This window comes from Molossus molossus, unplaced genomic scaffold (genome assembly GCF_014108415.1).
Source record: "Molossus molossus isolate mMolMol1 unplaced genomic scaffold, mMolMol1.p scaffold_m16_p_7, whole genome shotgun sequence".
Classification (NCBI taxonomy): Eukaryota; Metazoa; Chordata; class Mammalia; order Chiroptera; family Molossidae; genus Molossus; species Molossus molossus.
The window spans coordinates 107,519,828-107,545,715 of NW_023425401.1; the positions used below are offsets into that span (position 1 = coordinate 107,519,828).

The 25,888-nt window shown below is 46.3% G+C and overlaps 1 protein-coding gene across 3 annotated transcripts in view; it reads left to right on the forward strand.

Annotated features, from left to right (window-relative positions):
• Nucleotides 1-16,200: 16,200 nt before the first annotated feature.
• The window catches only part of CUL1 (cullin 1), an 88,088-nt gene continuing 78,400 nt past the window's right edge, over nucleotides 16,201-25,888 (forward strand). The window contains exon 1 of one of the 3 annotated variants that reach the window (XM_036246544.1): nucleotides 16,201-16,312. The gene's annotated coding sequence lies outside the window, so the exon portion shown is untranslated. Of the gene's footprint in view, nucleotides 16,313-16,451; nucleotides 16,578-18,607; nucleotides 18,751-25,888 lie in introns of those variants that run through there. The other 2 variants (XM_036246541.1, XM_036246543.1) reach the window with 2 other exon arrangements.

Here is a 25,888-nt window from a genome sequence, read left to right on the forward strand (position 1 = left end):
TAATGAAAGGACGGTCAGCGTGGCAGACGCAGCATCACTGAAACCCACTCACTCGTCTTCCAGAGAAAGCCTTAAACAATTGTGCCCTCCGGTACATCATTTTGCTGATTTTAATTAATTATTGGCAATTTGGCTCGCCGCGAACTAGACTGAAAAGGGAGGGGAGGTGCAGAAGGAACTTGGCAATGTGAACATCACTGATGTGTCCATTGCCAGGTCGAGGAGGAAAACCAGTTATCCCCGGTATCTGTTTTACCCATTTTCTGTACCAGGCCTCCGCCTAGGGCCCTAATCCAGACGGCCACAGTTCTTGTAAATAAAGTTTTATTGGAACACAGCCAGAGACATTCAGATTATCTGTGGCTGCTTACACACTGCCACAGCAGAGAGGAATAGTTGAGACAGGGGCCACAGAGCTCAGAAAGTCCAAAGTGTCAAAAGTATACATCTGGCTCTTACAGAAACAGTTCGCCAACGCCGTTCGATAGTAACAGACACGCAATGTTGTGTCAGGCACATGGCTGCCTAGAAAAGAGACTGCGCTTCTCCTCCTCCCTGAGGCCGGTAAGACGTAAGTGGGAGCTGGGCACCACCTCACCTTAAACGGCGAGAGAAGCTCGAGACAGAGGCCACGCGCAGTGGAGCAGGGAGGGCCTGGTCCTGACGCCATGGAGCATGTTCTGCATTTGGATATGCGGCCCAGATTTCCAGATGAGAGAGAAATACATTCTTAGTTTGTGTTTCTTGTCTTTCACCACTAAATCTAATTCTAATATATTGGGCATGTCCATTTAAAAAAAAATTTTTTTTTTTCTTTATTGATTTTAGAGAGAGGGGAAGGGAGAGGGAGAGAGAGAGAGAGAGAAACATTGATGAGAGAGAACACCGATTGGCTGCCTCCTGCATGCCCCCATTGGGGATTGGGCCCACAACCTGGGCATGTGCCCTGATCAGGAATCGAACCAGCGACCTCCCAGTGCATGGGTCGACACTCAACCACTGAGCCACCCCAGCACGTCCATTTTTAACATAAAATGTAGCTAACGCTAAAAAGATTTTTTAAATGTATCTCCCCTGAACAAAGTCACAGGTGTCTGCATCAAGTCAAAGAAAAGATGTTACTAGAGCCTCATAGACAATTCCAAAAAAGTGACCTCCAGACCAGCGGCAAGAACGTGGTTCTGGAGAGCCAATGGACTCCTTGTTTGGATCTAAAGCTTTGGTTTTACAAGCTGTCACTTCTTACTTTATCATCGTCATCCTTAGTCGGGCGAGGACAGGATGTTATTTCTCGTAATTACAATAATTATTAAACAGAGTTGTGAAGCCTTAAGTAATTGAGAATGTCAAATGCAGAATGAGCGCTTTCCTAATGTGTCATCGCAAACTAATAGGCATTTGTCAGGGGAAAATCAGGGACATATTGGCCACAATTGGACTTTTCCCTCTTGCTGTTATTTTTAATTTTTTTGCCTTCATCGTTAAGTGGTAAATCTGTTCCATCGCAACAGGCAGGAAGCCTGTGCCCGGTGACACGGCAGGTGTGGGCACATGTTTGAACAAAATGCCTTTTTATTAATTTAATTAGCACCTGGGCTCACAGGCTGGTGATGCAAGACCTTGAAGCTGAAGCATGAACACTGTACAATCGTCCTTCCCCACAGTACACCCCTCCCTGGGTCTCATCCTCCTCCAGCTTCTTCCAGTATAAAGTCACTTGTCATTTATTCCTGTTGTCACCTATTAGCTTTACCCATCTCTCTCTTCGATTAAAAAAATAATAAAGTGAAACTATAAGGCTTTCTAGAAATGTGGCAATTTATCCAAACATGTTTTTTGTTTGTTTGTTTTTGTTTTTGTTTCTTAATCCTCACCCGAGGATATTTTCCTATTTTTCTTCAGAGAGAGTGGGAAGTAGGGAGAAAGAGAGAAACATCAATGTGAGAGGGACACATCGACTGGTCGCCTCCACACGACCCTGACCAGGGCCTGGGACCAAACTGCAACAGAGGTACATGCCCTTGACCGTAATTGAACCTGCAACTCATTGGTCTGTGGGCCGATGCTCTAACTGCTGAGCCAAACTGGCCAGGGCCCAAACATGTTGTTTTTATTTGATGAGAAAATGCTGGAGAATTAGAGAACAAATACTCAGTAATATGTTTACCACAGAAACATAAAATTTGGGATAGTGAAAGATACCATTAAAATCACTTAGCCTCCATAACTGAGCATAGATCCTACTTATTAATGTGATAGAAGCAGGGAAGAAGAAGAATTTGTGAACATCAGTTCTGTTTTTCGTGTGGATAGTAACACCAGCAAGTATTTTATGCCTCTGGCTTCTTACTAGTAAGTAAATTCAAGTTTTACAAAGTACTCTGTTTTGTAATTAAGAGTGTGGAAAATGTCTCTTGGGTTTGGTTTTGGTATGAACACTCAAAGCTCCAATCAAGGAAGAACTTCGTGTTTTCTACTACTTTATTTAATAACACAAGTGTTCAGAGAACCACAATTCACTGATTCACTTATTCTCATCTCAAACTGTGAATTTGTGTAATAAATACACATGTACTACTGAGAAAAAATATTTTGACATTTCACATAGCAAGTAGAGAATTGGTAGTGTCAGTTTCAAAAATGATTTTTGTATTCTGGCTTAAATATCCAATGGTGCAGATTTTGAAATTTGTAAAAAAAACAAATTTGTTTTTTTTTTTAAAAAAAGCAAGAACTTGCTCAAGTTTTGTGAACTTGTGTGCTTTTCAAATAAAATGAAGAAAGTAGCTCTGGCCGGTTTTCCTCAGCGGTTAGAGCATTGGCCTGCGGACCAAAGGACCCGGGTTTGATTCCAGCCAAGGGCATGTCCCTCGGTTGCGGTTTATCCCCGGCCCCAACCTGGGTTGTGCGGGTGGCAACCAGTCAACGTGTCTCTCTCACATTGATGTTTCTCTCTCTCTCTCTCCCTCCCACTCTGTCTGAAGATAAATGTAAAAATATCTTCAGGTGAGGGGGGAAAAAAAGAAAGGAGAAGAGAAGAGAAGAGGAGAGGAGAGGAGAGGAGAGGAGAGGAGAGGAGAGGAGAGGAGAGGAGAGGAGAGGAGAGGAGAGGAGAGGAGAGGAGAGGAGAGGAGAGGAGAGGAGAGGAGAGGAGAGGAGAGGAGAGGAGAGGAGAGGAGAGGAGAGGAGAGGAGAGGAGAGGAGAGGAGAGGAGAGGAGAGGAGAGGAGAGGAGAGGAGAGGAGAGGAGAGGAGAGGAGAGGAGAGGAGAGGAGAGGAGGAGGAGAGGAGAGGAGAAGAAAGAAAGAAAGAAAAGAAAGAAAGAAAGAATTAAGAAAGTAAAAAAAATTTAAAAATCATTTAGCTTCAGCTCCTCAGTCTCTGGAAGAGGAAACTGAGGCCCAGAGAAGTAAGATGTTTTGTCCAAAATCATAGAAAAATCTGGACTAGAAAACGAATCCTTGACTCCTAACCCAGGAGACAGGACACCGAGCTGTGTTTATGAAGAGAGTTTTCACACCCCAGAGCAGTTTCCCAGAAAACATGGGCCCTCCTTCCACAGCACGTGGACCACGTTGGGACAGCCACGGTCACAGCGTGGTCCTCAATAAAGTGAACTTTGGGATTCACCAATCTGTCGTGCAAAGGTTCAGCTCCCCGAGGGCAACCAGGAAGGTCTAGCAACGTAGTGATGTCGCTAGCACAGGAATCGAGTCGTGCCAGGAAAGTCTTAGCGGGAGACTGTGTTCAGGCCAAGCACCGCCCACCGTCACTCACAGCTTTTATCCCGTCCTGAAAATGGGACCTCAGTAACGACCACAACATGGTTTTTGCAATTCTTTTTATTGCGGAAAATTGCTCTTCCATTTAAAGTGATAGAGAGTCAGTTCAAACCGTCCCAGGCCAAAAACGGGTGTGTGTGGGGAATGATGGATTCTTGTCACTGAAAAGCCTAGGGTAGCATAGCTTCAGACAAGGGTATAGATGTCATTACAGATCTGTATCGCCCTGGCCAGGTGGCTCAGTTGGTTGGAACATCGTCCCTTACACCAAAAGGTTGAGGGTTTGAGTCCCGGTCAAGGCACAGACCTAGGCTGTAGGTTTGACTCCTGAGAGACAATTGATGTTTCTCTCTCACATTGATGTTTCTTTCTCTCCCTTCCTCTCTGTCTCTAAAAAATTAATAAACAAAAATTAATAAACATATTCTCAGGTGAGGATTAAAAAAAAATGTTTAGAAAAACATAGGAGAGCCCTGGCCGGTTTGGCTCAGCGGTTAGAGTGTCGGCCTGTGGTCCAGAGAGACCCGGGTTCAGTTCCCGCTAAGGGCATGTACCTCGGTTGCAGTTTGTCCCCGGCCCTGGTTGGGTCATGCGGGTGGCAGCCACTCAATGTGTCCTTTTCATGTCGATGTTTCTCTCTCTCTCTCTCCCTCCCTCCCTCTCTCTCTCCCTCCCTCCCTCCCTCCCTTTTTCTCTCCCTCCCTCCCTCCCACTCTATCTGAACAAAAAATGGAAAAATGTCCTTGGGTGAGGATAAAAAAAAAAAAGAAAAGAAAGAAAAACATAGGAGAGCCTTGGCCAGTATGGCTCAGTTGGTTGGGCATCATTCTGTACACCGAAAGGCTGCCAGTTCAATTCCCAGTCAGGGCACATGACTACGTTTCAGACTCCCCAGTGGGGGCGTGCAGGGGGCTGCTGATTCATGTTCTGCTCTCACATTGATGTTCCTCTTTCTTTTTCTTCTCCCTTCCTCTCTCTTTAAAAATCAATAAATATTTTTTTAAAAAGAAAGAAAGAAAGAAAAACACAAAATTTTCAGGACCTAGGGCTAGGGGAGGGTTCTTGGACTTGAAGCCGAAAGCGTAATGCATAGGAGGAAAAAGGGGTAAACTGGACATCATCAAAATAAAAGCCTTTGTTCTGCGAGCGACCAGAAGATGAGGATTAAAAGGCCAGGAGCCCAGAGTCTAGTGCAGCAGAAATACCAGCAACAAGAATCATGTCTGTGGTGGAGGCCCAAGCAAAATACTGTGAGAATGCAAAGAAGAAAGGGATTCATTTCTGCAAGGGAATCTGGGAAGTCTGAGAGGTGATAACTGAACTGGGATTTGAAAGACAAGAAGGATTGCAACATTTGGTCCCAAGAGGAAGAAGAGCATCCAAGGCAGAGTTAGCAAAAGCTCCAAGACAGGAAAGTGCAAGGATGTTTATACAGCGAGTAGCCCAGTGCAGATTACAGGATGGGAAGAGAGGAGAGGCAGTGCGCCTGGAAAGGTGGGCTGGGGACAAATTGTGCAGCTGGGTGCAGTGAGGAAATAGCCCTATTCCCAAGTACTTTACAGCTAAAATGTTAGGCTTGGCCCTGGCCGGTTTGGCTCAGCGGTTAGAGCGTCGGCCTGCGGTCCTGAGAGACCCGGGTTCGGTTCCCGCTAAGGGCATGTACCTCGGTTGCAGTTTGTCCCCGGCCCTGGTTGGTTGTGCGGGTGGCAGCCACTCGATGTGTTTCTTACATCAATGTTTCTCTCTCTCTCTCTTCCTCTCTCTCCCTCCCACTCTACCTGAACAAAAAATGAAAAAAAAAATGTCCTCGTGTGAGGATAAAATGTTAGGCTTGGTAGGCGGTACAGGTGTGAGCTCTGGGCGGTCAGGAGAATGGGATTATTTGGCCAGGGGCCATCTGTCTGGGAAGGGGGGGCAGGAGTGGGGAGCTGTGCTGCCTCTCTTCTGCCCTCTGTCTTTCTTAGGCTCTGGCTTCGATACCTGTCTGCCTGTTTCCCCATGGGGGTGTCTTGCTGGTTTCTTCCCAAATCTTTCTCAGGCTGAGGGCAGCACGGAAAAAACACTCACCTGGAGCACTTCCGGTGGGATTGGTCCTGCTCTGTGCAAGGTCGGAGCCACGCCCACTTCCTGTGTCTAGACTAGTGTAGCATTTCAGCTGCAAGGGGGAAAGTAGGTCAGTTAGCATGTGGCAAATTCTTTACTCTATTTTGCAAATTTGTGGATACCCTAGGATTTTTTAAAAATCACTTTATGATGACCATCGGCGTTTTACATCTACCTTTGACAGCTACTGGCCTAATTCTATCAGGAAAATGCAAGTGTCCGGGGTGCAAAGAAAATTTTATTCCATTGCCTGTTTTTTCCAGGTGGCCTTATTGGTATGTTCAGAATATGGCTTTTTGCACCGTCTAAGTAGCATTTCCTAATTTAAGGGCAATTAAGACAGCAATCTTCCAACAACTAGGGAACTGGATTCCTGGCTATTTACCTAGTTCTGATCTTGTAGTAGGTTTGGAAGGAAGGAGTTTGGGAGAAATAAAAGTATCATGGACAGAAGAGTGGAAAACATGGACTGGCTTCCAAATGGGAGGGAAGATCGAACATTTATTGTAGACATTTGCTGATTTCCCAACTGTCTTGTATCTGTCTGTTGCTCGCCGACCAGGTTATTCAGGGGATATTTGTAATGTTTGTTCCCATCATGGTATTTCCCCCTTGATTAACTGCTAAAGCTCACAGAAGCACACTCAAATGCTGATGGCATCCACAGAAAAAATCAAAACCCTACCACAGGCCTTGTCACTGCTGAGATGAAGCAGAGGTTGTTGACACTGACCTATGTTGCTGGGACATTATCCGCAAAAATGAAATGCAGGTCTCGCGGTCCAACAAGAGTTTGGTTTCTGAACGTGTTCTGCCAGGGCGGCTAGCCAGGAGCTCCCGACCCAGGTTCCAAGTCTGAATTCAACACGCGTTCTTAAAAACCGGTCAGGAGAATTACGCAAATTCAAAAGAGGTCTCTTCACTCGCCATTCCACAGAAAAACCTAATGGGAGGAGAGTAATGTCATTTCGCCCGTAAAATGGTAGTATAATATCTTTTTTGGTTATTACCTATTCATTGCGAACTGCAGCCTAGGCTCCTTTAGCATCTTTTTTTTTTTTTAATCCCCAAAGTGAATATTGAATCAAAAAGCAACTTACTTTATAGACAAAAAAACCAAGCTTGACGGACACTAAAATGTCTTAAATTCCCTGTTCATATTGTCTGAATACTATAGCCGTTCTTTCCAATATATCATACAAACAAATGGTGTTGATGGGCTATAAAGTTTTTCCTGGCACACATGTCGTGTGACCTGGAAAACACACTTCATCATTCATGACTATCATGTCTCTCCAAGTTATGCCAATAAAAACTGGAAATAATCCAAGATATATACTTTATATGTATTACATTACATACAAGGATACAAAAAGAACAGCTCAAACGTGTAAAACCCGTCTTTGGCAATCAAGAAAGAACGTTCAGGGTGAGCGGGGACTTCTCAGAGGACTTTGGCCAAGTTCATGCAAAAACATCAGGACACAGAGAGAGTAGAGAAGAGAGACTGAAAAAAACTCCACAGAGAAGATGAATGAGGGATCAGGGGACCTGGCAAATGATTCAGATTTCTTCAGGGGAAGGAAAAGGAAGGAAGACATTCCCAACAAAGGACACGACCAGGGACCCCGAACTTCCAGGGGGAGCCACCTGGTCGTCAAATGTGGCTGCAGCATTAGGTCCAGGAATGGAGACCGGGAAGGGAGACCGAGGTGATGCTGTGAAGATTATCACTAAATGTCTTCTTCCAGAATGGGGATCCATTGCAAGTTTTCCGCAGGAGAGCTAGCTAGGTAATGACAGTCATATCCCAAATGCTTACTGTGTGTCAGCTGTCCAACACACGAAGCGTCCTAACTCCTTTCTTAAAGCCATCCTGTGAAGGGTGTACTATTCCCATTTTACAGGTGAAGAGACTGAGGCGTAAGACTCATGAACTCACTTTTGCAAGGTCTTGTTTTGGGTGGAGCCGAGATTTAAACCTAGGTCCAGAGCCCATGCTCCATTGCTTCTTGAGGAAGTCATTGCCGTGTTTTAGAAAGATACTGCCATGGCTACGTGAGGATGAGTCAGAGGAGAGGACGAAGGCAGGGAGGCCAGCCAGGAGGCCATTGCAGCAGCCCAGGTAGGCATACGATAGGACTTAATGACCAGATGGGTATGGAAGAGAGGATAAAAAAATACCCAAGGCGTCTAACATGAATGCTTGGGTGGATGGAGCTGCCGATATCAGAGACAGAACGCAAAGGACAAGATACAGGATGGCTCAGTTGGATAAGAAAGACTCGTGGGCTTTGTTTGGAGCCAAATGATTTGAACTATGAAGGGCGTTCAAGAAGAGGGGTCTGCAAACTGGCAGAAACTCCGATCTGGATCATGGGAGAGGTTGAGGCCGAAGACAGGGAGGGAGGTGGAGACTCTTGAAGGTGATGAAGCTTTAGTTTGAGAGCTGCTCCCAGGCAGGAGCCCTTCCAAGCCCCTGCTGGGGCCCTACCTCGGATTCATGTCATCGTAAGTGTTTGTAAAATGTCGAAAATAGATTGTGTAGCTGTGATTGATAAAGATAATGCCTGTTACCTTTTTCCACCCGGCTCCCTCCTACTCAAGTTCCCCTCAGACCCAGTGGCACTAGAGTTCTCCAGGCATCTGTGGGGACCTGCTTAGAGTGACGCTGTTGGAAATACAATGTAGTGTGGAATTAATGGGATACGTCTGTGTGGTTTCTGTGCATAGGTAAGTTATTGGTAGTCATGCTAGCACAGAAATTGTCTTCAAAAACACCCTTGCCCCAAAGTGTATAAACATCAGGTACCACGAAATTTAGCTGATTCCCTGGATTAAGTGAGAGGGGATAATTGGATATCGTTGACAATTGAAGCCACAACGATAATAATATTTCACAAAAAGAGAATGTAGCAAAAAAAAAGATTACCAAGAATACAATTTTCAGTAATCCACATTTAAGTGGTGGGTGGAAGAGAGCCAGATAAAGAAAAAGTTATCAGCTAGGTTAGAAGGGCCACGAGAGGGTAGGAGTTTGGGAGCCAAAGGAGGACTCGTTTCAGGATAGAAGAGGAGGCATTAGGAGTTCCAAATGCAGAAGAGAAATTGTTTAATAGGTGAGTAGCAATGCGCTGAGGAGTCCCTAAGCAGTAAGAAACTTGAGGCAATGAGTGTAAGCTACTTTTAAAAGAAGTCAAGTACTGTTTTCTATGACCAGGGTCTCCTGTTCAGTGCTAGCAAATGTCAGTTTTATGTGTCAACTTGGTTGGGTCACAGTGCCCTGATATTTGGTCAACCATTGTTCTGGATGATTCTGTGAAAGTGTTTTTTGAATGATATTAACACTTAAATCGATGGACTTTGAGCAAAGCAGATTGCCCTCCATAATGTGGGTGGGCCTCATCCAATTAGTTGAAGGCCTGACTAGAATTATGATGGAGCTTCCCCAAGCAAGAGGCTATTCAGCCAGCAGATGGCCCCGGACTTGATCTGCAGCATCAACTCTCCAGCCTGCTGGCCCACCCTGTAGATGGATTTGCCAGCCTCCAAAATCACATAAACCAATTCTGTAAAATCTTTCTCTCTATAGATAGGTAGGTAGGTAGGTAGATAGATCTATATCTAACTCTGTTTCTCTGGAGAACCTTGACTAAGAGTCCTGCAGGGATACAAACTCTTTAAACATGTCCTCAAGAGGTTTACCCAGCCCTGGCCAGTTTGGCTCAGCGGTTAGAGCGTCGGCGTGCTGTCTGAAGAGACCTGGGTTCGGTTCCCTCTAGGGCAGACACCTCGTTGCAGTTTGTCCTCGGCCCTGGTTGGGTCGTGTGGGTGGCAGCCACTCGATGAGTCTCTTTCACGTAGATGTTTCTCTCTCTCTCCCTCCCACTCTATCTGAACAAAATATCAAAAAAAAAAAAAGTAAAAAATGTCCTTGGGTGAGGATTAAAAAAGAAGAAGAAGTTTACCCAGCATGAGGGGAGGAATGGAACTCCCATCAGACAGAGGAACAGGAAAAGTTTCACTAAAGAGATTGAGTTCCAGGTGAGCCCCGAGGGATGGACTGTATCGGGTGAGCAGTGGTTTGGGAAGAGCAGTCGATGGGGAAGCTGTGTGGGTGAGGAAACAGGCGGAGCCCTTTAAGGCATTCATTCACAGGAGTCCAGCTGGGGATCCAGCGGGGTATGCACAGCAGGTCCTTGAATAACACCATTTCATTAATGGTCATTTTATTATTACATTGATGAGGGGGAAAATGAATTCCCAGTCAGGGCCTTTGTGTGTGGATTTCACATGACGTCTGTCTGCATGGGTTTTCTGTGGTGCTCCAGGTTCCTCCCACATCTCAGAGATGTTCTGATGAGGTGGCTGGCCCGTCTACATTGTCCCTGTCTGAGGAGTGTGGGTGTGTTACCCTGTGATCCCAGGGCACACTGTCCAGGGTTGGGTCCTGCCTGTGCCCGGAGCTGCCAGAATGGGCTCCAGCCACCCTTGACCCTGCACTGGAATAAGTGGGGTGAAAATAATTATCTTGTTTTTATTACTCTTCCTTAAATGTGTGTATAGCTCCCATTTACTTCCATGTGTAATATTAGAAGTGTTTGGGGTCTTTCTGTAGAAGTTGGTGACGTTTTTTGTGACCAGAAATAAACTGCAGAAATTTAACTTGTTAACTAGCCTACGGTGCAAGTGGTTTCATTATAAGTGGCTTCGCTCAAAGGTGCTGTTTCCGAGAACCTACGGACAATGTTCAGTGAGACCTTATTGTGTAGGACACCAGAAGGAGGCGAGTATGGATGGACTTGTGGAAGTCAAAGCGCAGAGGGTATTTCAGTATTAGGGATGAAGTGTGTGTCGCTCTTTTGGTAGGAAACAAGGAATTATTAAAAGTCTTTGAACAGGGAAGTAGCGTGACTGGGTTTCATGATACAACAATCCCCACTAATGCGAGAGGTGGGTTCCAATAGCTCCTCTGGTGTACCGTGTGCCGGGCGCCATGAGAAATACCTTAGAAATCGCAATAAAAGACAATCCCTGCATCCAAGGAGCCCACCATCAGCGAGGGAGTGGGAAACGGAGAAGGTAACATCAGAATGCAGTACTGACCCCCCTCTTTCATAAGAATAAGTGCATGGTGTGAACAAAGGGCCCCTAATCCACATGTGAGTGTGGGCTGGGTGAGGTGGGCAAGGTCAGAGAAGCTTTCTGGAAAAGGGGTTTGAGGGCAGTGTCTGAATAACTTTCTCATACAAAGTTGAATCATTTGAAAGTGAGTTGCAGTTTCATGTGGTCCAGCCTAACAGAACATTACAATAGGGTTCAGGTCCCCCAGGTCAGACCTCAAAGGCTTAATTCAGGACTATCTTACAACAGTATTTTTTGCCATATAGGTCCCCAAAACAAGAGGCCTTCAACTTCCCAAAATGCAAAATCTGAAATTGGACGGATTCAATTTTCAAATACTTCCCTCTCCTTTCTTCATTCCCTTCTTTTGCTGACCGCTCTGCTCCCAAGAACAGACTCTGACCCAGGGCCTCCAGCCTGCCCCGAGGCTTCCAAACTTTCCATCCTTTAAGTGCTACTGATCAGTACCAGAAAGCAGGCAACCTGAGTGAGCTAATGCTGATATGTGATTGACTCCCAAGCCCTGAGATCCTCCCTGTTAGGGTTTTTAGGAGAAAATACTAGAAATCTTTAGTGGAATTGAGCCAGTAAAAACAAAGCCTTTGTGTATTGGTTTGTATAGGCCATTTATAAGTCAAGAGTTCAGAAGGTGGGGCTACCCATTCTGTCTTCCCCATTCAGATATATTTAGTTTGTGACTTTGGTAAGTAAATTTCTGCTTCCTATTTTATATCTAGCTACATTTAACATCATTAAAATGTTGTTTGACATTTGGTGGACCAAAATGAGCTATGAAAAATTTTTTCTAATGAACTAAAATAGAGGCTCTAGAGACTTGCTTCTTCAAAAAGACTAATGAGTCATTGTTCTAAGTGGAAGAAATCATGATGTTATTTCATCTCTTTCCTGCATCCTTAGAATACTAAGCTGGTTGAATTACTCTGTATAGTTACAGCACATGTGTAGTTATTTTTCTAAGAAGAACTGATTTTTCAAAACGCCACACATAATGTATGTTTCATGATTTGGATTAGATGAACAAATTTAATTTTAAAACTTTTTATTTGGATCCTCTTCCTTAACATACACTATTTCAAAACAAGTAAGACTTATTGTAATATGCCATAATGTTAATACCAGAAGTTTTAAGGTCATAACATTTAAAACTTTAACAGAGGAAGGAGTAGTTCATTAAATCAGTAGTTCCCAAACTCAGGTCACCAGACTGGCCCTGGATAATTATATAATCATTACCATCGTCATTATCATCATTATCTTTATAGGTAATGTTTGTTAAGTATTTCATTTACAACATCATATGAGATACTATTATCACCCCCATTTTATAGATGAAGAAACTGAGGCACAGAGAGGTTAAGTAACTTGCTCAGTTACCCAGATAATAAGCAGTGAAGCCAGGATATGAACTCTGGCAGTGGCAAATTCCTTCCCTGTCCCTTCCCACCCAATTTTGACTCAGCTGATCTGGAATGGGCCCTGGAATCAGTACTCAAGTCCCCAGGTGATTCTGAAGCTAAGACAGGTTTGGAAACTATCCCATTAAATGAATTTACTTTGCACTGATGTCTTAGAAATGAAAGCTCACATGGCTAGTCAGGTGACACAGTCATCTTTCATAAATAGTAAACAAGTATGTTTAAACAGTCTTCAGTGTTCTAGGGGACTGGTGAACTGAATGGTGTCTAACCCACAGCGCAGATCACCAGGTTTAAAGGCACACATGAGAAGTTGGTAGTCAGGGAGAGATCACAAAAGCCTGGGTTGGAGGTGCAAAGTAGGGTTCCCTGCATGGGGTTGGGGGGGTTGTTTGTGAGCTGGATCTCAGAAAAAGGAGCTTGATTTGCAGATGCAGGAAAGGAGGAGGGAACTATTTCTGTTAAGGGAACCAATGGCAGCAAGCATTCATACATGGTGATCCCCAGAGGGTATTTGTGGGCCAATCCCAGGCCCAACAGGACTGGAGGAAGCTGAGAGTTGTTTGGGGGAAGTGCCTGGAGATAAATTTGGAAAAGTAAGTTAGGACAAGATTGGTAAACCTTGGGTGCCAGGTCAGAGTTTGGACTGAACCCTGTTAACAAAGGGGAGCCAATGAACAGTTCGAAAGGACAAAGACACAGCATTGAAGGTCTCCATCTGTGTTCAGTCACTGCACAGGCTGGAAGGATAGAGGTCAGAACCAGGAAAACCACTAAGAAGGTTACAGAAACAGTATAGGTGTGGGAAAACACCATAGGGAGGGCGTGGATAGGAGCCAGTTTGGGAATCAGGTTATGCCACTCACCCAGCCGACTGATTGGGAGCAAACTGTCTTACATCTCTGAGTCTCAGGTTTCCTCCTTGGGAAGTGGATGGGAGGTGACAATGTCTGCCCCCACAGACCACAATATATAAAAGATTCCTCTAGGACGGGGACTAGCTCTAGCAGGGTTTTGAGTTTTCAGGCCCGTATGACTTTGAAAATGTTAGTGTTATCAACAGCAATAGGGAAGACAGTGGACCTCCACTTTAATTTCTTTTTTCCTTTATTGATTTTAGAGAGACAGAGAGACAGAGAAAGGGAGAAACATCCATATGATGGCAAAGCATCCATAGATGGTCTCCTTCCTGCACGCCCCCTACCAGGGATGGAGCTGGCAACCCAGGCATGTGCCCTGACCCGGAATTGAACTGGCAACCTTTCAGTTCACAGGACGACACCCAACCAACTGAGCCACACCAGCCAGGGCTAAGGCAGTTATTTTTATCCCCATTTAACAGTTGACTCAACTAGAGCAAAAGAGTAGTTTGAGTCAGAATATAAACTACAGCTGCCTAAATCTAAAGCTTGGCTTTTTGAACTTCATATCATTTTGGACTTGTAAAGTTGTATTTTATATGATTGGTTTTTGGCCTGATATTCTAGTTGGAGATTATTTCAGATTTTGATTCTATCAAGTTAATTATCCCTCCAAACTTTCGGTCAACTGAAAGAGGGACATCAGTTTTGCTGAGATGGGGGAGAGAGATGGAGGAAGACTGTTTTGGAGTAGATGGCCCTCAGCTGTTAGGTGGGAAGCACCATTACACCCAGAGTGAAAGTGGTGTAGAAGCAGTCTGGTTGTGAAGTAGGCATAAAAGACAATGGTGGCTGGCCGGTGTGGCTCAGTGGTTGAGCGTCGACCCCTGCACCAGGAGGTCACTGGTTCAATTCCCGGTCAGGGCACATGCCCAAGTTGTGGGCCCAGTCCCCAGTTGGGGGGAATGCAGGAGGCGTCCGGTCGATATTCTCTCTCGTTGATGTTTCTCTCTCTCCCTTCCACTTTCTTTAAAAATCAATAAAAAGAAATAAAAAAGGCAATGGAGTAGGCTGAGACGGTGGCACAGGTGGCCTAAATCTTCCATTAAGAAAAAAAAATAGTGGAAGAAACAAACAGTAAAGAGAAATTTGCCTTATTTGTGTCCTGTGTTAACTGTGGGAAGTCACAGACCAGGAGGCCATTGTCTGAGGAATGTTCAGGCTCCAGGAGGGGGAAGAAATGAGGGTATACAAAATGCCATCTCCACAGGGACAAGCCTTCCATTTTTTTTTTTTTTAATCCTCACCCGAGGACATTTTTTTCCCCCCATTTTTTGTTCAGATAGAGTGGGAGGGAGAGAGAGGAAGACAGAGAGAAACATCGACGTGAAAGGGACACATCAAGCGGCTGCCACCCGCACGACCAACCAGGGCCCAGGGCGCCCTTAGCAGGAACCGAACCTGGGTCTCTCTGGACCACAGGCCCATGCTCCAACTGCTGAGCCAAACTGGCCAGGGCAAGCCTTCCATTTTTACCTTTAATCTTACTATGTGCCCACACAAAAGCTGTGAAGTACCTCCAAGTTTTCTTATGACTAGGTTATTTAGACATATAGGATATAAACCAGGAGTTTTAAACCCTTGCACAGACTGTGATTACATATTTGGTGACAAGGACACACAAATGCCATACTTCTAAAGATACTTAACAGATGCTAACAAAAAGACATTTCAAAGTGAGGAACCACATATACCGGTGGGACAAGGCTTCTAAGAGAAACCCATGTTGCTCAGGAAACAGTATGGACCCTGGGGCTGGCCCTCGGCTCAGGGCCTAGGGCCTAGGATTCCTACCCCAAGGTGGTACTAGAATCTCTGTGCTGTTTTAGTTTGGAGCAAAACAGGAAGTTTCATTCATCCTGTCGTTTGGCCAGATAGGATCCTTTGAAATCCTTCCTTGCTTGTTCATGAAATTAGCGGGCTCTCTGGTGTGTTGAGAGTGAACCACGGTATTAAAGCAGGGGCCCCTCCAAGCCCATGCTTTCTCCAGCCTGTCAGGTGGCTCTTTGTGCTGCCAACATGTGTATTTCGAGTATGTCCAGTGCCCCAATGTGACCGTGACCTTCCAATGAACGCGATGAACCACTTCAGCCTCCACCTGGAAACAATACTGGTTTGGTCCCACCTCATACCATCCATCCATGTAAGTCCTTAAAATGCGACCCTTGATTTCCTCTTTACCAAGACTATTGGCAAAGTGATTCAACGCCAACATTTACTTAAAAAAAATAAAATAAAAAGTTGGTTCGAGTTGGAAGCGGGAAGCCCGGCACAGTGTGATTTTAGAGCCGGTTTTCAGACGAGGAAGAGGTGCAGGGACGCTCGGCCTCCAGGTGCGGCTGCGGCCTGCAGGTGTCCGGGGCTGGGCGTGGGCGGCGGTCCTCCCGGGCCTGGCCCGGGCTGCGGGGCACTCGGCCGCCCTGCAAGCCGGCGGGGACACCGCTGGGTAACTGTCCCGGTGCGGGAGGCACGGTGATTGGGTGCAGTCGTGTTCCATGTCGGTTCCGGCTGTAGGTGGGGTGTGCGCGCCGGAGGGGACCGGGAGGAGCTGAGACCCCTCCTGAGCTGTCCTGGGCACTTTCTCCAGGGGCTGGTGCCCCCAGCCTAGTCAAGTGGCCCCTCCTCGTCGCATCCGAAGTGGCGGGAAGCCGGGTCTTTGGAGGCGGCCCCGAGGCGAGGGAGGCTGTAAAACGTGGAGGAGGATCCGGCGCGCCCGGCCCGGGACAGCGCCGGGCTCAGGGCCCGGCCTGCAGGTAGGCGCCCGGCGGGCGAGCGGCGGGGGACCCCGGGGCAGGGGCCGCGGCGGCTGGCGGTTTCCGGGCCCCCCGCCCCCGCGCTCCGGCCGGTGGGCGATGGCGGCGGCGGTTTCCCGGCTCCCCGCCCCGGACGCCGCTGGCGGTGCGTCCGACCCTCCCCCACGCGCCTGTCCCCCGCGGCGGCCGGAGCCGGTGAGCCGGCGGGCGGGGGGCGGCGGGGCGGGGGCGGGCGGAGGTTGCGTGGTGCAGGCGGCGGCGGCGGCGGCGGGAGGAGGGCCGGCGGGCGGGCAGGGGAGGAGGCGGAGGCGGGGGCCGTGTCGCACGCAGCTCCAGGCGGGGCGGCCCGGCGGCTGAGGGACGCAGCCAGACCTTGGCGGGACGGGGATTTCACCGCGGCCCGGGCTCAGCGACCGGGCGGGGACGTCGCCGGAGCCATTTCGGCAGCAGGGAAATGCGGGTGAGTGTGGCGGCGCCGGGGCCGCGGGCAGGCGGCGCAGGCCCGGCCGGAGCCGCGGTGTCGCAGTGACGGGCCCGCGGCGGCCGAGCCCAGGCGCCGGGCGAGGCCTGAGCCGGCGAGCCGCGGCCGTGCGGAATGGCGGCGGGGCCGGGGCTCCTGGGCGGGGGGCGCCGCGGGCCCTGAGTCACCGCGGGCGCGGGCGCGGGCGGCGGGCCTGGCCACGCACCGGGAAAACGCCCGATTCATCGCGCCCGGGGCGGCGGCCTTGTGGCGCCCGGGCCGGGGCCGCTCGGCCGTGCGCGTCTCGCCTCCCGCGACCCCCGCGGGCGCCCGGCCTCGTGCCCTTCTCCGCGCCCCTGGGGACCGCTCCTCCCCGACTCGTGGTCTCCGGCGCTGCGGGGCCCGCGCGCCGGCCGCCCCGCTTTCCGGTTCCCCGCCGGCATTGTGGCGACGGTGCGGGTCGCTATTATTGGGTCACAGTCGCCCTTTGGCTCGGCCCCCTCGGGGCAGCGGGCCGGGGAGGCGGCAGGGATGTGAGTGCGGCGGCGGGACGGCCCGGAGCCCCCGGCGCCCGCGAGTCGGGCCGGGCCTGCGCGGCGGCCTCGGCGCGCCCCCGACCCTGCGCCCCGCGGGAGCGCGCGCTGACCCCGCAGGTAACCGCGCGCGGCCCGGGCGCCCCTGCCACCTGGGGACGTTGCGCGTGCGGACGTGGTGATGGTCTGCAGAGGGCCGGGCTTTGTGAACATTCCTGGAGACGAATCCCCCAAGTCGGGGGTTTTCCTCCGCAGCCAGAGCTCTGCCAAAAATAGGGTTCTCGCTTCCGATTGGAGGGCTGCCGTCGCTTTTAGTTCGTCGTTGGGGTTAGTGGTTAGTGTGCAAATACGGAATCGCATCCACTCACTCGGTGCGTGTGTGCTCCCGTGTAAGGGCCCTTCCCGCGGGGGCATGGAAACAGCCCAGGTTAGGAGTGGGCTCAGTGGTCACGCAGTTTCTGAAAGGCGCGTCTGGGGGTGACAGAAGGGGAACCGAAGTCGCTTTTACTTCTAAGTCCCGAGCTTCCAGGACCTAAACCTACCTTGACCCGCGGCATCTGCGTGCGATTTGAAGTTGAACACTCCATTTTGTGGCCGCCCTGCCCAGCTCATTTTCTGAAATCCTGGAGAGTTTGGAAGGTGGTGGAAGGTTAGGGTCGGGGTTATCTTGTGTAGCAAAAACATTGGGATGTGAGAAATGTGTGTGTGTGTGTTTAAAAAGTTCTTGGATATCAGAAGACATTTTGCTTGAAAAAGTGTTTTCCTCTTTGTTCTTTCTCGTGGTAAGTGGATATACAGTGGGTTCGCATTTCAGATTTCGAAGCGTGCAAACATAGTAAGACTGGCTCGCCTTAACTCTGTTATGCCCATTTTTGGAGGTGTCAGGAGAGTGCGCATTAACGTGAGAAGAAGGGTGGCTGAATTATTCTCTAAGAATGTTCAAACTGTTTTCTGTTTCTCATTGGTGTCATCTTTTAAAAACTATTTTTGCCAAAATGGGGGGTACTTTAAGTATATTAGGGTTTGTCTCCAGTTTATGAAATTCACCAGCCATGATCTCAGGTCCTTGCGAGGCATGACCCCTATTCCTAATATGTCATCAAGAGGACCACGGGACAAATGAATGCCTGAGCTGATTCTGCAGTTTGCTTAGCTATTACATATACAGCCCCTTAGATTCCATTGCCTCTTACTCATTGGTATCTTCCAGAGGTAATTCACTTCATCAGCTTCCTTTCCCGTGCATTTCAGACTATGAATCCTTGAAGGAGAGGATAGTCCTTACTTATTTTTGCACCCCTACGACAGCAAAGAATTTGGACATGGGTACCTCAGTTGTTGGTTTTTTGTTGTTGTTTTAATCCTCGTGTGAGGATATTTTTCCATTAATTTTTATATAGAGTGGAGGTGGGGGAGAGACAGACACACACGGAGGGAGACGTCAATTGGTTGCCTTCCACACAGCCCCAACGGGGACTAGGGATCAAACCCTTGACTCTAACCACTCAGTTCTAACCACTAAGCCAAACTGGCCAAGGGCCTCAGTTGATTTTTGAAGGAATAAATCTTCTGGAATAATTCTGACCTAGTGTTTGATCACTTCTGATTTGGGCTGAAGACAGTAACTGCACTTACACTGGGTAAGAAAGCAAGCCTTATTGTGGTGATGGTTATAGCTCTCATTTCTAATGTGGGGCCCCAACAGGCAAATGCCCAGGTGTTCTTTAGCTATGGTAATCCAGGAAAATGCCAAGAAAACAAGTTGTGTAACTTTAATTTGCTTCCTTCCTTTCAAAACTAGCTTTAAGGTGTAGATTTTATTTATTATTTATTTTAAAACACGATTGGTCTTTTCAACAATTAAATATTGCAACCTTGCCTTTAAAATTAAATCATTGAGTTGGTTGAGGCCCTTTCCTATTGGAGAGGTGCGGCAAACCCGGTGGCGGTGGTACAAGTCCTATGTGACATCTCTTACAGGGATGACCATTTTGGGCCCTTGAGGGCCTTGTATCAGAAGTTCACTCCCAGTATACCCAGCAGGCATAGTGTGCCTTCCTGTCAGCATGGAAACTTAAAATGGATGTGCTTGAAATTGAACAGTTATTTGCCATTCTTCAAATGAAAAATTAGGGTCCAAAACTCTTAGGAATGTGTTTGTGTTTTTATTCTTTGCTGTTTCAGCCTTCCATAGGTCCCAAAGCCTCTGCAACTGAGTCAGTCTGGAATAAAATGTCTTTGGGGAACCAGTTTTTAATGTGTTTTTTTAGATATGTCTGGATAAAAGAGTGTACCATTTTTAAGGACCATTTGAAACTAGCTTTTCTTGATATCTGGTAGTTTCTCAGCAAGGTGTGTTTTTTGTTTGCTTTTCAAAACTGATAAATACACATTAAATGAAGAATAAATCAAAGTTAAATAAAACCTTAAGTTTACTCTATTACTAAGGACTTTGAGCTCCCTGTTTATAATGTATACATCTAATGCACACTATAAACAAGATAATTATCCTAACATGTAATGTGTTTTTTAAAGTTTTTATTCACACATGTTTTCTGGCTTCTAAAACTTATTTTTGCTTAGGCGTAGAACATTTTGCTTTGAGAAGACATGGGATCTAGTTTGAGCTTAATTTTTCTGGGTGTTCATTTCAGCATTTGTAAAATGAGATGATTTTTTTAAATTGACACTGTTTGAGATTTCTTTATAGGCCCTCAAAGCATGTGGATTCCATGGGTACATCATAGCTTTTAACATCAACAGCATTTGGAAAGCTGTCCCATAAAGCATAATCTTATTCACCTTAGGAAAGCGGAGTTGTGAAGCCCATGTTTGACAGTCATTTAAAGTTTTTCGCTGGGGAAAAGGAACTTGGGTGAAGGAAACAGCCCTCTTCCATGCTTCCCCCAGGCTGCACTGTCACTGCAGCCCCAGTGCCCAGAGGCTCCATGCTGCCCCCTCCTCTGCTTCCACTCATGCTCGCCTCTGTCTGGGGCACCATAGCCCTTTCCTGTCACCCAACAGATTACTGTACGGCTCCTTACAGAGGCTCAGCTCAGCCCCTACACGCCCCCCCTTCCCATCCCATCCCAGGCTAAGAGACTTCCCTGGGGTCCTGCGAGTCCCTGCCTGGGTCACTGTCCCAGTACTTAACCCTTGGACTGGATTTGGTGATTTCTCCCACTAGGCAGACCTCCTTTAGGTCAGGGACTGTGTGGTGCGCATCTCCCCCTTAACACACTGCGCGCATCGACATTCATGTGACTCCTCCTTTCTCCATGGACATCCTCCCTCTTTAAACCTTTACCAAGTCCATGAAGTGTAAGTGCTATTGTTTGGTCCGCCTTATAGGTTAAGAAATAGGCTTTTGAGTGGTTAGGGTCAGGCCTAGTAGGTAGTAAAGCCTGAATTACTATGAGACAGGGACTCCAGAGCCCCAGGTTTTTTGTTTGTTTTTTTCTAATTTTTTTAAATGGTTTTTTATTGATTTTTTTTTTTTTTAAGGGAGAGAGAGATAGAAACATTGATGTGAGAAAGAACCATCGATGAGCTGCCTCCTGCACGCTCCCACTGGGGATTGGGCCCGACACCCAGCATGTGCCCTGACCGGGAAATCGAACTGGGACCTCTCAGTCCGTGGGACGACGCTCAATCCATTGAGCCACACCAGTTGGGCAGAGCCCCAGGTTTTAACCAGAATTTCCGTAAGCATGGGATTTATATAAAGGTGGAAGAGGAGAAAAGATCAAAATGAAAATGCTCTAAGGATTGATATCTGATCATTGATAATTATGACAGAGTTCATTATGCAGGACTTGATCAACTACCAAGAATGAACTATTCTTCTTGGTCTTTTAGTGACTGGTCATTGAAGGAGAGGAACTGGGACAGAAATGAACAGTTCTTGAACTTTGGGACTGTTGTGAATTTGGATGTGAAGGTTGTAAAACCACTTAAGACCATTCAAATCTAACAAGCGGTAGTTTTTAAAAAGGCCTGTCTTAGAACATGCTTTGGAAACAGATTGTATGAACTGTATGTAGCCATTTAAAATCTGTGCATAAAGTGTGGGTATGCATTGGTGAACACATTTGAAGTCATTAAAATGGTTGTAATTTTAGGATGGTAAACTTTGTGCTTTCAAAATAGTTTTCCAGGGGAGCCCTGGCCGGTTTGGCTCAGCGGTTAGAGCGTTGGCCTGCGGTCCGGAGAGGCCCGGGTTTGGTTCCCGTTAAGGGCACGTACTTCGGTTGCAGTTTGTCCCCGGCCCTGGTTGGTCGTGCGGTGGCAGCCACTCGATGTGTCCCTTCACGTCGATGTTTCTCTCTCTCTGTCTCTTCCTCTCTCTCCCTCCCACTCTATCTGTACAAAAAATGGAAAAATGTCCTCAGGTGAAGATAAAAAAAAAAAAAATAGTTTTCCAGGGGAAAAAAAATTTAAGACCCAAAAGAGAATGAAAATGATCTCAGGATGGAGAAAGCCTCTCAAAGCATCACACCAAAAGTAGGGACTGTGAAAGAAATGGTTCATTTGCTTACTTTAAAATAACTAAACTTCTCTGTGTTAAAATGTCATAAACAGAATTCAAAGGCAAATGGCACACTCAGAAAAATATTGTTAACCTCTAAGCAAATTTGCTTTCCTTGCTAAAGATGGCTGATAAATGAAGGAGCAGGAAACATGAAAAAAAAGTCAGCTTCATTAGCAGTCCTCCTGGAAATGCAAATCACTGAGATACTGTCTTTAAAATTTTTGGCATACATGAAAAAAATCGGCCCCTTCTGGTGAGGGTGCAGAGAAATGAGCCTACTTATACATTGCTAGAAAGAGTATAATTTAGTATGATTTTTCTGAGAAATATGTAACAAAAGCTTATAAAATATGCATGCACTTTGGAATAGCTAATCTACTTCTTAGGATTTAGTCTAAGAAAATATTTAAAAAATGACAAGTAGATTAATATTCTGTCACGGGCACGCTGTTCAACTAATGCCTCTCACTGAGCATTCCTTTTCTGATTTTTGCTAGTCAGGGCGACTGTCTCAGCATTGTTCAGATAAATCTCCGCATTGCTCCTGTGCTTTATTTAGTGCATATTCGGTGCATATTAAATGACAAAAACATGCTATACAACAATATATATAATGTATAAAAAAATGTTTAGTGTGAGTAAATACATTTAAAAAAGATAATAAACCAAAATGTTAATAGGGATTATCTCTGAGCAGGAGAATTATGGCTTATTTTTATTGTTTTGTTTTGTTTTTTCCTCCAATTTTCTGCAGCGCACTTGTATTTGTAATACGGTGAATTAATTTATAAAAACAACAAAAAGCAATAGAAGCTGTGGGCCTACTTGGGAGCAAGATGTTTCCGTGCAGTTTAGTGCTGAGATCATGGTGTTCGCTGTCCTTGCAGGTCCCTTTCCAGGTCTGTCCCGTGTAGGAGTGAAGGTCTGGCTTCCCAGCAGGCTATACTTCCTGGGCTGGTTTCGTCTTTGCTGGTCTAATCTTCCCATTCTTTCCTTCATATCTTAACCCTTCAACTACCTCAGGTGCCCTCATTGCATGCCCTCCATGAAACTGTCTTCCTCTCATGAAAGGCACTTATGCTTGGGTATTTTATTAAATGATAATGCGGGATTATGTACTGCTGAATCGTTCTCACGTGGAAGTTTCCTTTCCTTACTAATATTGAATTCCTTAGTCTTCTAAGTGACACAAATTAGCGATACTGTTGGAATTCCGAGAAAATAGGTGCACAGAAATGGGTCACCAAATGTGAGGGGAAAAGCCTTTACTATGTAGAGATTAGTTAAGTATATACTAACTAAAATAGTTAAGTGTGCCTAGAAAGCATCAGAAGTCAAGACCTGGGAGCAGGGCCAGAGAGCTCAGCCCCCTCCCTGAGGGATGGAAGAGGCCTGCGTGGTTGGACGCATCCTGGGTGGGGTTAAACACAAGCCTCGGCCCACAGACGCATGGGTCCCAAGTGGCCCTTTGCCTCCCTGAGCCCTGAGCTCACGTGGGGGAACCAGGAAATGTTTGGTTTGTGCAAAGGTGGAGAAGAAAGAGTCTACGAGTAGTTTCTTCTGACTTGTAGTCTACAGATTTAAGATCCGTACAAGATTTACTTACAGGTTCTTCCTACCACCATTTAGCCAGCGTTTAGTGTGTGCACAGACCAGGCTGAACATGGGACAGTGACCTTGCAGCTGCTCCCCTCAGCTTGCTTCTTGTAAATGCCTCACTTTGGACATGGGTGCAGGGATTTTTTACTGGCCGATGGAGAGGGTCTTCTGTTTGACAAAGGGAAGGCTTAGGGATGCAGAAGACACTAAGACACTAAGCCGGTTGAGCACTTTTGCCCAGTTGTTAGCTGGTACCCTTGTAAATGTGTGGGTGACTGCCCTGTGTGGGGTTGGGTTGGGTTTGGTTTAGTAGGGGCATACCTGGTGAAGCATATACCTGTAATCACTTTGGACATTATGAATTGTTTCTTTGTTTTGGTTACTATTATTTTTATAACACAGGGGAGGAAGAAATTCTACCTCTACCCTAATTAAATCGACATGAGACAGAAAATACCAAATTTAATTACATGCTTATGTATGAGAACCCCACAGACATGAGCGAGTCAGAGACCCCCAATGCATAAGAGGTTCAGAGGCAGCAAATCATCAGGAATTGTGTGTAGCACTCTGAGCAAAGGATGAGGGAGGCACCCTGGACTTCAGAGGGAAGGAGCGTCATGCGCAGGGTGATAAGAAATTCAGATGTTCAGTAATTATGGAGAAGTTTGTCCTGCCCTATTGGTAGGTCATAAAAAGTTATTTCTGGTGATAACTCTTATTATGGGCAAGGCCCGCATGTAAATTACTTAGGGGAGACAGACATTTCTCATGAGCTGGCAGAGTTGCTGTTGCCCTCAGCTCAAAGCAGTCCACGTGCCAAAGTGGCACTCTCTGGGGAGGCCTGTTCTGAGTCCTCCCACTGCTGAAGGAGCTCAGCCGCAGCAGTCCACATATCACTGCATTTCCAGTGTTTTTACCTGAATGTGTAGAGCAGTATGTGTTCTGTGGTGTGTACGGCCTAGGAGTAGGAGGGGAGAGCTATGAATGAGTAAGTTCAGGTATTGCTAGGTGGAGAAGCCTTTAATGTGTTAATGTACATATGTATCTTCCTATATCTTACATTATGTATGTATGTATAGGACATGTAAGTGAATGTATATAAGGTTATCCTCAATTTAATAATATAGCCTTTGAGGGAAGAAAACCCGACTTCTGTATTAAAGCATGGATCTTGTTTTGTCGAGCACATACTGATTTTTAGAATCATAGAATGTGAACAGTTACATGACTTGTAGTAGAGATGTATGTAATAAATTGCTGTGTTCATTTTCCCCGTCTTTGGTGGGATAGTGATTATCATCTTGAAACGTCAGTGTTCTTTGGGAGTGTGGGATCCTAATGAGTAGAGTTACAGGTCTAGTTGTCTAGAAAAGAAATGCCTCACTTCATTCTTTGTTTAAATCTGAATCATACATGCTATTACAGGAAGGCACTAAAACAAATTTAAAACACATGGCTCGGCATTAATCCAGGACTCAGGAGCACAACAAAATCAAAGCTTCCGCTTTCACGTTTTCTTAGTGGTGTTCTATATAAACATACTTTTTAAACCTGGAAAAGACTGGTTTGTCACATTAACTACAGAGATACTGTTTCAGATTCTTTGAAAGTAACCTGCCTGGGTTTGAAAAGCCTTTCAGTGTATTGAAACAGAATTTCTTTCTCCTCTTAAAGGTTCTCTTAGATTCTGTCTCAATACCTTTTTTTTCTCCTGCATTTCTAGCTCAGTGGTTTCCAGGTGTGAAAACTCCACATGACGTGAGGGCAGATTCGTTTGGGAAACAGAACCAGGTCTATTTTCTAGAGTGTTTTGGCTGCTTATGCAGCATTTCCAAACTTCTGGGCCAGATTTCCTTTCTTTTTTTTTTTTTTAATATTCACATGTTATTTACTGGCAATTTTACTTTTTTAATTTTTATTGATTTTAAGAGTGAGGAGAGGAGAGGCAAAGAGAGAGAGATACATTCATTGGGTGCCTCTTGCATGCCCCCTACCAGGGATTGAGCCCAAAACCCAGGAATGTGTCCTGACCACAACCACACCGGCAGGGCTGTAAATTTTATTTTAGAAAATTGAATCATGTTGGAAGTCTAAGTCCTCAGAAATGTCCCTTTTTTATATATGAGTTATTGATCCAAAACTATAGGGAAAATCTGGATTTTATGGTTCTGGTGTTCTTTTAAAAAAAATATTAACTACACTTTCAACTGGGAACATGGTTTAATAGTTTTCAAAATCAGTAATTCGAAGCATAAAGCCTTGCTTGAGAAAACACAGTTAATGCACCTGCCTGGGAGCCGTTCGGGGGAACCTCGGACAAGAGTCTAGAAGCTTGGCCAGTAGAGCCGTCTCTGAGGTGAAGCCAATGCTACAAGTTTGGTATCAGGTTTTCCCCTTTATAGATGTGGCCAGATTGTTTTGAGTCAGAGTGGGGAGATTTTTTTTAAAGCCCCCTCCTGCCTCCAGAAAACCTCTTGAAGGTTGTTATCAAATGGCTTGTCTTCATGAGCGCAGGCGGCGTATGCCGTGTGTGAGAGGCTGAATCGAATGATTTGTGATTGATCCGGGCCCAGGTTTAAGCACACACTCGTATATTCTGTACCTCCCATACCTTTCCCTCGATATGAATAATGTTTGAAAATACT